The sequence below is a fragment of the Camelus dromedarius genome, chromosome 33, assembly GCF_036321535.1.
Source record: "Camelus dromedarius isolate mCamDro1 chromosome 33, mCamDro1.pat, whole genome shotgun sequence".
In the NCBI taxonomy this organism is placed as follows: domain Eukaryota; kingdom Metazoa; phylum Chordata; class Mammalia; order Artiodactyla; family Camelidae; genus Camelus; species Camelus dromedarius.
In genome coordinates this window covers 15,990,154-16,002,341 of record NC_087468.1, presented here as the reverse complement: position 1 = coordinate 16,002,341, position 12,188 = coordinate 15,990,154, and positions in this window count along the sequence as shown.

Here is a 12,188-nt window from a genome sequence, read left to right as displayed (position 1 = left end):
TCCAAAGTATTATTATTCCAGGTAAAGAAGATATGATATATGTGTATTTATATATATAATCACATGTACATACATACATATATATACCACACGTGTATATATACACACACATACATACACACACACTGGAATATTATACAGCCATGAGAACGGAGAAAATCCTGCCATCTGTGACAACATGGATGGACTTTGAGAGCATTATGCTATGTGAGATAAGTCACAAAAAGAAAGACAAATATGCATGATCTCACTAATATGTGGAATCTAAGAAAAAATAATTGAACTTGTAGAAACAGAAAGAGTGGTGGTTACCAGGGGCTGGAGAGTAGTGGAATTGGGGAGATGCTGTTTAAAGGTACACATTTGCAACTAGTCGATGAATGGGTCTTGGAGATCTAATGCACAGCGTATGCTTATAAAAAACAATACTGTGTTATAAACTTCAAAGTTGCCAAGAGATATATCTTAAATGTTCCCACTAAAGAAAAAGAAATGATACTTACATGACATGATAGAAGTGTCAGCTAGCACTGCAGTGGTAACCATATTGCAGTATACAAATGTATCCATCAACACTTTGTGCACCTTAAACTTTCCCAATGTTGTATGTCAATTGTATCTCAATAAGAAAAGGTATCATTCAAACATGAGCCACATGTCAAGTGTTCAACAGCCACATGTGGGTGGTAGCGAAGACCCTTGCATCTTCTCTAGTCTGCCCCATGCTCACTTGTTTCTGGGATTTTCCATCAGCTGCTATCTCTGACTGGAATTCTCTCCTCCCCCTTCACTGCCTAACCTGCTGTGGTCACTGTTCCTCCTCCATTGTGCCCTTCCTGATCCACTTCCTCCAAACTGTGTGTCTGTTTCATGCATCCCCAAACACCCTGAGCTTTCCTCAGTAGATAGGTTTTCTTAACTCGTGGCACACATGTCTTAAAATGTCCAGCAATTACCATAATACCGGACACAGAGTAAGTGACATGGACACTCACGCTTGCCTGCCCAGTCACAACTCCTGCCGTAGTTAGGGATCTCCCCAACCTCATATGGACCACGGGACTCCGAGGATGTGGAACCCATTTCAGCTCCTGGGATGGATTCTAACATTAAACCAATCAATGTACAGTATGCTGCTGGGAGCTGTTATTGGTCCGGCATGAGAACCTGACGTCAAGTTGGTGGAATCTGGCTGAGGGGAAAGAACTCATCCCAGAGTTAAGGCACAGTCTTTTGCTTTTTTCCCAGAATTTGTGCTCAAGAAAGAGTCGTGCCCCTATTGGAGCTGGCAATCTCCTTATGAGGATCCCTCCACCAGAAGAAAGAGAAGAAAAGAATATGGGGCCATTAAATAACCCAGCTTTGAAGTCTGCACTGTGTCTGGATTTCAGGGTTTACGAGGTAATAAATTTCCTGATTTTTAAAGCCAGTTTGAATTAGTCTTTTATCACCTGCAGCCAAAAGGATATGACTGATCCTGTTAACTTATGTTAAATAAATGCTTCTTATATGACAGACACTGTTCTAGACATTTTATAGATAATATCCCCTTTCTAACAATGCATATAAGCTTGATATTTTTGATGTGTTTTAAATTTTACTCCTGTGTCTTGTTGAAAGTCATTTTCAGATATGAGCTCTTCCTCTGACTAATTAGGGCAGTTTTTCCTTCTACCATCCCCGAGGTGGGAAGCCTTCTCAGCATCTGTTCCCTGGGATTGTAGATTGCTGCAGGTCAGGGACTGTGGGGTGTCCCCATTCTTAGCTCCTGCCTGTGTTTATTCCTGTTAGATAGTCTCTATCCTACAATTGTATATAACTGGGGCAGTGGAGCATTTATCTCTTTATTCTTTGTACCATCAAGGCAAAAGGAAGAGCAGCCAAATGCGACAGAATGGACGGCACATTACCCAGTGACCCTGGGGCCGTGACTACATGGGATTTGGGGTTGGGTTGTATTCCTTAGAGAGAAAATGCAAGTAGGGAGTGTTCTGTGTGGGGGAAAAATACTGAGATGGATGTTTGGTGAGCTGTGGCAGAGACAAAGCTACGTGGTCACAGAATCCCTTTTCATTCTCTTCTCCCTCATTTGCAGTTCGGCTGGGGGCCATGTGACTACGTTTGACCAAAGGACTGTGACCAGATGTAATATACGCCACTTCAGATCTGGTCCTTGCATCAGTCTCATGTGATAATCCAGATTCTTCCATGAAGATCTGTGCTAAAAATGGGGGCACCGAGGCACAGGAGATGTCGGAATCCCCAGTGCACTGCTTGGAGAGGAGCCCAACCTCCATCAGACTGAAACATGAACCAGAAAAAAAGGTCCTCTTATTTTAAGCCGCTAAAATTTTTAAGGTGTTTTCTTCAAGCAGCTAACATTACTCATACCGACTAAAAGAGCACTCGATAAATGCTTGTGGAGTAAGTGAATTGGGTTGGTGTAAGATATCATTTCACTTAATGGAATGCCCACAGAGACTTCAGCTGAAACAAAACACATAGAATATAAAATTAAGTTAAATTCAGAACTGCACGCACACCATGAGAGCATCTATGGCATCAGTGTCTAAATCATTCACTACGAAATGCTGGGCTCTCAGCACTTGCCCGGCACAAAGTATGTGCTTAATAAACATTTATTGCCACTTCCCCTGAAAAGGGAGCTGTGAGCTTCGTAAATGCTTAGAGGTTCACAGACTCCTCTTTAAGCCCAATTTTATGTAGAGATACGTATTTTGTAGACTTATAGTTGATTTTCTTTTTGCCCTTATACTTTTGTTTTTTAGATTATATCCATTAGTCATCATTACATTATAGTTAGAAAAAGGTGTTAATTTTAAGAAATTGTAAATAAATGTTGAACACTTAGAGAAAGCAAAAACATGGTATTAAGTCAAGATTTTAAGTAACGAAACAGATCCTAGAGAAACCAAGAATGACATTCAGAAGCGTCAGCTATAACTGTGGTCGTTATGGAGGCATTCTGTCTGGAAGCAATTCAAGCAAATGGCAACATAAGACCCAGTTACAGGGAACAATCAGCCTCAAGCTTCTATCCTCTATCTTACTTTGTAGCAAAATAAAATGATGTGGGTTATTTAAGTTTCCAGAAAATTAGTTCCTGTCACCTGGAAGCAGAACACATGATTTCACACTATGATCTTTAATGTACCATGGTAAAATACACCGTGCCTTTTGACCAAAAACAGGAATTAAGGAAGGTTACAGTGTCTATTTAATTAAAATCAATTTAAGATTTGGAGAGATAATTGGGAAATGATAAGCAAGAGGAGCGAGAATCCCAGCCAGGATGAGGTAGATAAGACCTCACTCGTGCTTTGATTTAGTATCTTTGCAACAACTCAGCATCTTATTCCCTAAAGAGTATTCATCTTTAAGTTTTGCAGAAAGAGTGTAAATTGCACATAGAAATTAATTAATTTAATGCTTCAGTGTCCTACCTAATCAGATTATAAATCACTGTCTCAGGCGGTGTCTTTTATAATCATGACATCCCTAAGAGCTAAATTTGTAGATTAGGTTATTGATTAAATGTGGGGAGGGTGAAAGACATAAAACCATGGGGATTGACTGCCAGAGCTTGGCATGAGCAATTGGGCGACTAATGGTGCCATTTATTGTGGCAGTCCACACATTCTAATGTGCGTAGGAATCACCTGGAGACTTTTAACTATTTCCATTCCCTGGCCCACTCTGTAATATTCTTGCTCAGAAGACTTATAGAGAGGACCCCAAGAATTTGAAAAAAATTTTTAAAGCACCCTGGGATGATTCTGGTGCAGGTGGGTGGAGGGCCACCTTTTGAGAGGCATCCTGAAGAAGAAATATGTTTAGGGAAAAGGTCCTATGTTTTTGAGAAAGAGAAGAATGTCCTTCTGATGTGAAGCTGAATAAATTGGTCCCATCTCCCATGGAGAAGAATGAACACTCAGAAGTACACAGTCAGGATACTGAAGGATCCTCAAACCATCACAACAGGGATTGCTCTAGGAATCCGGGAACTATGTGGACTCAGGCAAAGAAGTTTACCCCTAATAGGCTGTATTTCTAAGCCCCAGGAAGGGAGGAGGGAGATGAATTAAACATGAGAAAATAAGGCAAGTGCCTTGAGGCTGTGTTCGCACTGTCACTGTCCAGTCGCAATACTGACACTTTAATATCTATGTGCTTTACTGTGTTTTTTGTTCATTAAACTCCCAGGATGATTTCAGGCTTACAAAGAAGGACAAACAGTGCCGTGGTGGAGAGAGAGGAGGCGAGGGAAGCACAGAAGTGAAAATACAGGGTGGGAAACAGCTCTAAAAAGACTGCCCAGCAAATAAGCTGCTTATAAGGAGTCTGGTCCGGAACTTGCAGCAGAGAGAACAGACCTGAGCTCAGACTCACCTAGAACCCAGGGCAGGAGACAGTGCCTCCGGGGGGATCAGCCCTAGCAAAAGAGAGGGCCTTGCTGTCCGTGCCATCATCGTTGGCGTTAACAGTTCTGGGAGATAAAGGCATAACCTTCATTTCAACATCTGAAGATGGTATCCTTAAAAGAACCCTAAAATACCATTTTTGACTGTCCTTATGGATGCAAAGCACTCCTTAATTTCCCAGGTAAATATGACTTTGGCAATATTCTTAATTTAACAGAGCACTGGAAATGTACAAAGCCATACCATAGATGGTGATCTGCCTCTCTCTTTGGGAGTTTTTCTCTTTAAGGAAAGTTGAGCAAATTTTGAGGCTCTATCATAGCCACCAAGGATGAAAACTTTGCAAGAAAATTCAAAGAATATACTTGTAATGTCTTCATACTCAGTAATTTCTTACCAATTTCTCTTTAAATGGCTCAATACAATTCCATTTCTTCGACATTAAGAGGTTTCATTAACATGTTTCTACTTTCATTGAATTCTGAAACCAAAAATATAAGGTTGAATGATGTCCAAGAGAAAACAATTAGTATATTTTGGCTCACCAGCACGTTGGTGCATAATTTTGTCCATGTTTAATATATCCTCACACCCAAGTCCCATTTCCAAAGCCATTAATTTCAGTTGTTCACCCCCATTATTATGTAGGCTACGTTGTAAATGATTCCTCTTTTAAAAGTGGTCAAAAGAACATGTACATTATTTAAGTGCCTATCAAGTGATAAATTTAAATAATTATAAAAAATAAATGGTTGGAATTTTCACTAACCCTTGAAGGATCAGGAAATTGCTCATTTAAGGCATTTTAATGGAATAAAAATACTCTGATTCATTAGGGGGCAGGTTGCTATATAATTTGCTTACAGTGTTTTTGGCATTCCCACACTCATTTTATTATTTAACACATGATACTTCTTATGAAGCTGGGTAAACTCTCCGGGCTTGGGTCCATTTGAAAAATGTAGTTTCTCTGAAACAAAGAAATGCTTGAGGGCAGAAAGCTGTAAAAATAAAAGATCTGACTCCAGAGACAGCCACCTGTGGTGTCAATATGGATTCTGGAGGATTTTTCAAAGCAGAAGAAAATAGGACACCAAATTGTGTCTACTCTGAGGAGCTGCAGAGTTTAAATTGTGCAAGGAGGAGGCTTCAAACAGAAAGAAAATAGATTTAATCTAAGACACCCACTGGAGACACTGGTTAGGAAAACAAGGGTTGGCAAGGAAAGATTATAAGTGTGAATTTTGGTCCCATGTGGTCCATGTGGACATTAAATCTTCACCCCTTGCTGAGGGATGCTAAGCTGGAATCCTCTGAATTACACAGTTGACCATGCTTTACTGCTCAACCTTAGATGATCTTCTGTTCATTAGAAAAAACTAGGCAATGTTTCAAGCATCATTGTATTCTTGTTTAATTCACACATTCACTTAAGATGTTAACAGTTGAGATAAGACTCTGTTTCTTTGGATCAAGCCACCTAGCTAGGAAACAGAGGAGATAAGGTCTGAATTCAAGTCTGATTGATAGCAGGGGTGGAAACTCCCCAAGGCGAGCGCCCTGGCCTGGCTTACTCCTCTTCATCACAAGAGTAAACCCAGAGCGATGTTTGTGATTATTTACAAAATTACCTAACAGCACTTCCTCTGCACTTCAGGTGAGCTTCAACACAAAAATCATACTTGTTGATTTTTATTTCATTATCCATTTTATTAATTCTAATCTATGCTTATGGGATTCAGGTTAGATAACTTATAAAGTCATTTCTGGGAACCAGGGGAACACAAAGATTTGGGTCTCCCATCCTTTGTGAGCTTTAAAAATGCCATAGAGGTAATCTGCTCAAAAAATTCTGACCACATTCTCTATTCTTTGCTCTGCTTTGCTCAACGTCCTCTTCAAAGATAGCAGTGTTACAGAGTCTAAACTCATTCTGCTCGCCACACGACAGGCCAATAAATTGGGAGACGAGGCCTTGGGGCAAGGAATAATGACTTTATTTGGAAAGTCAGAAAACCAAGAAGACGGCAGACTAACGTCCTGAAAAACCATCTCACTCAAGTCAGAATTCAGGCTCCTTTTATACTAGAAAGGGGAAGGGGGTGTGGTTGATTGTTACAAACTTCTTGGTGTAAGAATCCTTTGTTTTTGCAGCTGTACTTGTAGGTCAGGTCATGGTGTCCCTGTAAACCTCCAACCAGACAAATGTTACTGTCTATCCTGCAACTTTTTATCTTTATATGAATGGGAAAGTGCCTTAAAGGTCAGAGCCTTGAGAATGGGCTACCTTGTATATTTCAGGCAATAGGAAACATTCTTTTACAAAAGGTGCAGAAGCAGCATGACTCAGCACAGGAGACAGAGCACAGGGTTAGAGCCAAAGGAACAGATCTAATACGGAGTCAGAATTGTTCTTCCCTACTACAGCAATGCCACTAATCACCATATAAATTAGCATATACAGTTATTTTCAGCACACGGTGTGAATCAGAGAATCAGTCATCTATCCTCACAATAGCACAACATTTCCAGAACTCAGTGAGCATTTTCTCTGACAAGAGGAACGGTGGATTTAAGTAGGCATCTCAGCTTCAAGCCATCGGTCCAAGTTTGACTCCTCGCTGTGGAGTATGCTCAGATCTCCCACATGTATCTTCATTTCGGGTCCTAGCTTGAAGGGTCAGCAGCTTCTCATAGGAAGCTCTTCTGATGGTGATGGCAGAAGCAGAGGAGGGGAAGCAGAATCACACAAGCACATTTCCAGCCTCCAGTTGCATCATATCCTCTGCAATCAGGGTAGACGTCTACACACAAATCAAATAGCCACCTCTGGGGGGATAAACTGCAAATTCAAGGAGCAAACAGAGAGAGAGAGAAGGAATTGAGACAGCCAACTAAAAGCTGACACTTGCCATCTGCCTCTACAAGGATAGGATCACGTTGGCACTCGCCATCTAACTCTGCTTGGATTAAATCACTGGCCACTGCAGACACCGACCTCCAACACTCCCTGAAAGGAGTTCAGGGTGGAGATCAGGAATGAAGTGCTCTGTGCTCTGGGAAAAACTGGCAGAACAGGCCTTTGGATAGTTAGATATTTTCCAGGAGAAGATTTTATGAGCCCAAATTCTCAGGTCTCCTCACAGCTAGAAAAGCGCTAAGATCATTAACGGTGACATCATCTCTTAGTGACTAGCAACAAGCCTCTGCCTAAATGTGTGCTTGACTGCACGTGCCCCCTTCACTGAAATCATATACGATACTGAGCTCCCCCCTGCCTCCCCAGAGCAGGTCCTCAGAGCTATCTGGGATGCTGTTTCCCAGGCTATAGTCCTCATTGTTCCCCAAATAAAACCACCTACAACTCTCACGTTGTGCGATTTTATTTCAGGGGACAAGATCATCAATTCAATCCACCAGAAAGCAACTATGTGAAGTAATTTCACATCGTGCTCATTCTAACAACCTTGCAAAGTTAGAATTAATTTTCTAATTCTCCCTGAAAGGAAATGAAATCAAAGCATATCCAACATACCCAATACGACATTTATTAAATGACAGGTGTGATGTACAAACTGAAGTCTGCCTAATTCCAAAGTCCTTCTCTAATCATGACATCTCTCAAAACAAAAGAGACTGATTGCAAATATTTCTACTGAAATTCACATTTTATGAAACACTTTCACATCCATTTTTCTTATTGTGGTTATTGTCCTGGACAAATTTGGACCTTTTCAGGGTCTTTACCTTCCTCTCTGTCATTATCTAGCTCCCACTGATAACCTTTTTAGGTCAGTCACTGAGTTCATTCCAAAATTAGCTATACACACAGCCCAGTTTTTACCACTTTTCACTGAGCCAATCCTAAATTTAACACAAAAATTTTAAAAATATAGTTTGTTTTTAGAAAAATTCGATTACTGCCTGGCATAAACATCAACCATGCTGTTTAACTTTTCAAGCTTACTTAGCTGTTTTTAGGGGTCTGTTTTAATATACACCAAAGACCTAGTGTGGGTCAGTTACATCAGACTGTCTTACATTTGACTGACAATAGCCCAGTAAAGCATGTGTCATTAACTTCAATTTACAAATAAGGAATTGGAATCTCCACAAGATTAAAGTTAACACAGTCAAGGTCACGTGGGGATTCTCACCTGGGGCCACTGTCTAACAACAACCAGCTTAGGTGACTAACTGACCAGCAATCTACATCCCCTTTACCCGTAACTCTAACCCACCCCTACCCCAGGCTCTATGATGCTCAGGTGCTGCCCCAGAACTCCTGCAGACACAGAAAGACAAGTCCTGAGCAGATGCACTGTTACTCAATGAACATGGAGGGGAAAGAATGGAGAGCAAATTGGTTCAAGAGATGATAATAGTTAGGAAAAATAAAAACTATCCAAATAAGAATAAGTGAGGTATTAGGATTGAGAAGCCATCAAACGGAATAAGAACTATTCAGAAATATGATGGAAAATATTTTTATTTGAAGTAAAGAAAAAACTGAACCTCCACATTGAAAGAATATGTGTTAAAAAAAAAAAAAACTATTATGGAGTAATTGACACCATGACCCTTCTTGGTTACACGGTTTAATTTCAAATGTATAGAAGTATTGCAATACCTGACAAAATTAAAATTAAAATATGACATTACCATGCAAACATTAACATAGAGTTGGTAGGACTAAAGTGAACACATTCCATCACTGGAGGAGACAAGAATGTAATAAGAATACTTTTAATGTAATGTGTTAATTTCCAAGAGAGAGGCATTAATACGGTGATCACAGTCACGAAGGGGCAGCTCCCCAAATCTGAGAGCTTCCAGCAAGGAAAAGGTAACACGAGCTGAGCTTTGGAGAATGGTTAGAATTCTTAAAAAAAAAAAAAAAAGGAGGGGGGAGGAAGTGAGAATAAGGGGGGGGGGGGAGGACAGAGGATATCATTCCAGGCAGATTGAATAGCATGAGTCAAATTATAGGGATTTTTTTAGAAGTCTGCAAATTAAGAAGCAGCTAAAGAAACTGCAGAACAGGTTAACAGAATATAAATATAGGTGGGGTGAGCTTCTGGAGGCAAGAAATGAGGGTGCACGATTAATGCAATCATCTTGCTGAGAGAAAGCGGGGAGACACTTCATGCAAAAAGATGGAGAGAACAGCCAGCCAACAACCATCTCTTGAATCAGTTCAGGGAACTGTCACCTCTTGCTTCCCCAGCCCTGCTCACCTGGAGTGTCAGAGTGCTCCACCTGGAAGCCCTACCCTGTCCCTCTCATAAATTAGCCAGTCAGCCTGCTCCCTGAGCAGGACCCAGCAGGTCCTTCAGTCCCAGCTCCAGACTGGCAGGGGATGAGCCACGTGCAGTGTGTGCAGGGACCAGGCTCAGGGCATCTGTAGCTCTTGAATCACAGCCTTCACTTAGCATCCGCTCGGCTGGACTTCTGTCTCCCTTTCTCTGCTTTTGATTCCCCAACATATGGCACAGAAACCTTTCCCTAAGCCCAGCACGTGTTAGCCGAAGTGCTCACACCTTATCTAGCTCTCTCCAGGCTCCTGTCTCAGAGGATCAGGGGAAAGTAGGACTCCCTCTTTCCATTCTAATTTGCTAATTTTGTCCTTTCTCTGAACAGATCTGTGCTGCCATCTGCCCAGGGCTGAGTACCGTCTTTCATCTAAGTACCGCTTGGCTGAGCCCGGTCCCCACGCCGGAACCCCCTGGATATTCACACCCGCCCAGATCAGGGAGGCGGCTGCACTTTCTCACTGACTCTATAGCAGGGTCAGATCCCTTGAGGTCCAAGTTTCTTCCTCCTCCTCATTGCAAGTGTGCTTACAGCCAAGCCCAGCACCTCATCACATGCGCTGAAAGGAAAAGCTCCAACTGGAAAAGCATCGTTTCAAAGAAAGTCATCAAGTTCAGCTTTCAAATCTGGGTTGGTGCATAAAACCAGGGTGAGAAAAAAACCTCTACAGAATAGTCAGGTGTTAGATGCAAAATTATATATATCTTAAAATTGCTAACACAGTATCCTTTAGTAAGAGATTGACGTTAGTATCTTTGTGGTGTCCTGTCTTGATTTCTTTTTTTATCACACAGTTCTCACTTCTGCCTTTTAGGTACGTGTTGTCATCCAATCTGAGTGGTGACCAGTTTCTCCTCCTGAGATTCAAGTTGACAAAGCTTCACTTCTGGTTTTCTTCACAGGTTTATGTTTTATAATTCTGTAGAGGGTTGTATGTATTCATGCATTCTTAACAGCTGGTCTCAGCTGTTAAGGAAGGAATTATAGATTTTAGAAATATACTTTGATCATCTTCTTGAGAATAGAAAATGAGAAGCTGAGGATTTGGGCTCTAGGATCTAAGACACAAACATAAGAGGTAAACCGCTCTGTATGGAAAAGAACGTGAACTTGAGGGAGGGTGGGGGATAAAAAGATGAAGAAAGGAAGGGTGGGGGAGCAACACTGAGGAAGTTGTAGCTTGAGCTACGGGACAGATGGGCACTTTTAGGAATAAACTTCTAGTTGTTTGTCTTACTGTTATGTTAGTCTCCCCGTTTCCTCTAAACCTTTAGTGAAGTTTTCCATACACACCAAGTGTCCTGTGAATGCTGCTCTTCTGATTGTTGCTTTTGTTCAGTTTAAAGGAAACTAAGGAAAAGAGATGAATTCCATACCCTGAACAATGGGAAACAAAATAGGAGCTAACCTGAGCTAATTTGGTTCACCAACTTAAGATGACTGTGAGAAAATAAGCCCCCTACCCCTCCATTCTATACCCCTAAACTCTTGTAAACTTACAAATATACAAAGCTTTACAGCAGGCTTTTAATAAGACCACTTTTCATAAGGTTGAGGATTCCAAAAGAAAGGAAAAATATAGGCACCTGTAAATCCAAACTGTATTTGTCATCGATTGTCATTTAATTCTATATATTAATTTATAAATAAAGCTGAGAATGTTTAAGAAAGAAAAGAGAATATTTCCAAGGATAATAGGGAACCAACTCCATGACTAGGGTCTCAGGAAAGGCAAGGTGTGGAATCCAGATACCAGGGGCTTTTAGTTAGGAATCAAAAAAACCAGGGGATGGCAAATATATTTGGAAATGAAAAAGGAGAGGGGAGGAGCCCTGTGTCTGTGTATAATGTTGTAATCGGGAAGAACAAATCTGACTCCATATTACATTTCTTCAGCTCTAACCTTGCGCTCTGCTTCCTGTGCTGAGTCATGCTGGCTCTGCACCTTTTGTAAAAGGATGTTACCTATCGCCTGAAATATACAGGGTAGCCCATTCTCAAGGCTCTGACTTTTAAGGATATAACCCTTTCCCATTCATATAGAGATAAAAAGTTGCAGAACAGAGAATAGCATGTGTCTTGCTGGAGGATTACAGAGACATCATGATCTGACCTACACGCACAGCTGCAAGAACAAAGGATTCCAACACCAAGAAGTTTGCAACAACCAACCACACTCCTTCCCTTTTCTAGTATAAAAGCAACCTGAATTCTGACTTGGGAAAGATGGTTCTCTAGGACATTAGTCTCCCATCTTCTTGGTCTTCTGGCTTTCCAAATAAGGTTCCTTGCCCCAACACCTTGTCTCCCAATTTATTGGCCTGTCATGCAGGGAGCAGAATGAATTTGGACCTGGTAACGATGTGATCTGGGAGTGGAACTTGGGAATTGCCTGGGGGCTACCTTGTGTCTCTGAGGATCACAACAAGTGGA